Raw genomic sequence first — 2,932 nt, 5'->3', positions numbered from 1 at the left:
TTTCACTATTACTGCTCCATGTCTTAAAATTTTGCCAAGGGAGTTGACAATAATGAAAAACTGGTCTTTTATGTAAGTTAAAAAGGTTTTCTCGCTCCCTCCAGTGTTTTTTATGCTGATGACCTATCCGTGGTAGGCCATCATTATCTGATCAGTGGGGTCTAATATCCGAACCCAGTATTAATCAACTCAACTGACCACGTTGGAATATACTACTGTGTATAGGGCCAGAAGCGACTCTGCTCTAGTAATAGGCTCATACATCCACTGTATAGCACTGGCGCAGGGGTACTGCAGCTTTGTACCTATAACTTGAATAAGAGTAGAGCTGCTTACAACCCTTTATACTGTACAATGTAGCTTCTGGCAGCTGGATCAGCTGAATGGTTTGGGGTCCAGGTACTGATGGTTTATCCTGTGGATAGCTTATCAATATAAAAGATACAGAATCCCTGAAAACCTCTTTAATTTTAATAAACACGCTTACTTTTCATTGCTGAGGGTATGATGGTGGCTCAGTGGTTAGCACTGTGAGCTTTTAGTGCTGGAGGTTCAAATCTGACCAAGCACAACATCTGCTAGGAGTTTGTATGTTCTCTCCATTTCTTGTGGGTTTCCTTCCACACTCCAAAAACATACGAAATTGAACGGAACGTACGAATTTAGATTGTGAGCCTTATATGGGACAGTGACTGACATAGTCTGTAAAGCGCTGCAGAAAATGTTTGTAAGAAAAATAATAATGATTGCTATCAACTACCTTAGCAAAGTTTTTGGACATTGAGCAGTAACACTGCAAGTAATATTCTTGTTTGGTAACCCCAAAAGACGCAGCAGTCTTACTTTTCAAGCCAATTGTCTCAGACTTCCCAGAATCCTATGTGACAACGCATACATCTTTTTTCGGGAATAGAATACTTCACATTTGACTTATTCCTCTCCCCATAATGATACATACCCTTCAATTGATTCACACGAGGCTATATCATTCCTGTCTCCCGCTCTAAAAAACCTGCAATTAATAACAAGCGCACATACTGAGCGCTCCATTACAATCTCGCCTCCGAAGATCATTTTCCCAAAACACACACAAAGCGACATTTAAAGAGCCCCGATGAAATATTGGCCTCACTTTTAACACAAAGTATAATTTGAGAAAGTTCATAACAAATGCTGATCCCAAGTCTAATCAAAAAATAGGTGTTTGCAAAATGAATCCCATTTAAATAAAATCCATCATTCACCGGGAAGCCGCTCAGCCTTTTTTCCAACGATTAATTCCAAAGTGCGATATTGATCAGCTCACATATTTCCAGTCTCGGCTGACAATTATTAACCATAATATGAAATTTATAATGTGGGGAGCTGGAATCCTGCGAGATTAAAATGCTTCTGACTTTCAGTCTTAGCAAATAATACAAAGCATTGATCGTCAGTGAGCGATATGTTTCAAAGCTCCTGACAGCGCGTGTGTGCGGTTATTAAAAGGATTTCCTGCCTGACAAAGACAAAGCCTCACATTTCGCATGTAGGAAGATCAGAATTACACTTGTAATTTCTGGCTTGAAAGAGAAAGCATTATCCGCACGTCACAGAAACATTGTGATGGCCGATAAGTGCCCATTTGCCACACCGTCTGTCCATCTTTTTGTTTCGCTGCTCTTTTATATGCAGAATAGTAATGTTTACAGCTATTTTTTAAGGATCTGTGCTCTGTGTATGTAATTATCTGCTGCCTACTCTCCCGAGACAGGGGAAAATGCCGCAGACTAAGTTTGAAGAAGTAACTTTGGCAGCTATTGTACTGTAAATGTGCATAGGAATTGTGCCATTATTTAAATTTGGCAGTGGGAAACTTTAAAAATTTGGGAGGGGGCTGCCATTACGCTATCAACTCGTCTAGGCAGCTGCATAGATTATTATTGTTATGCTTATTAGATGCTTATATGTGTTTGTAGAATGCCAGTGAATGATGGGGTCATATTACTAGATATAAATAGTGTATGATAGAACAATGCTGGGGTAGTGTTTATAGCTGTACATAGGGCATAGAAGAGGACTGATGGAGGACAGTTCCTAGCTATACAAAGTGAATGGAAGAGGAATGGTAGGATAGTATTACTTATTGGACATGTTGAATAGTAGGAGGAATGATGGGGTAGTATTACTAGCTGTGCACAATGAATGGTAGAGGACTGATGGGATAGTATTATTAGCTACACATAGTGAACGGTAGATGATTGATGGTACTATTACTAGCTGTGTATAGTGAATGGCAGAAAACTGATGGGATAGTATTATCAGCTACACATAGGCAATGGTAGATGAATGATGGGGTAGTATTATTAGCTACACATAGAGAATGGTAGATGAGTGGTAGGGTAGTATTACTAGCGGTACATAGGCAATGGTAGATGAATGATGGGGTAGTATTACTATCTGTGTATAGTGAATGGTAGAGGGATGGTGGGGTAGTATTACTAGCTACACATAGTGAATGGTAGATGATTGGTGGTAATGTTACTATCTGTGTATATTGAATGGCAGAGGACTGATGGGATAGTATTACTAGCTATGCATAGTGAATGGTAGATGAATGGTGGTACTATTACTAGCTGTGCACAATGAATGGTAGAGGACTGATGGGATAGTGTTATTAGCTACACATAGTGAATGGTAGATGAGTGGTAGGGTAGTATTACTAGCTGTACATAGTGAATGGTAGAGGAATGGTGCATTAGTATTACTAGCTACAAATAGTGAACGGTAGAGAAGTGATGGGGTAGTATTACTAGCTACACATAGTGAATGGCAGATGAATGGTGGTACTATTGCTAGCTGTGTATAGTGAATGGCAGTGGACTGATGGGATAATATTATTAGCTACACATAGTGAAGGAATGGTAGGGTATTATTACATAGTGAATTAGTA

This window comes from Leptodactylus fuscus, chromosome 11, assembly GCF_031893055.1.
Source record: "Leptodactylus fuscus isolate aLepFus1 chromosome 11, aLepFus1.hap2, whole genome shotgun sequence".
Classification (NCBI taxonomy): Eukaryota; Metazoa; Chordata; class Amphibia; order Anura; family Leptodactylidae; genus Leptodactylus; species Leptodactylus fuscus.
This window is presented reverse-complemented; position numbering follows the sequence as displayed.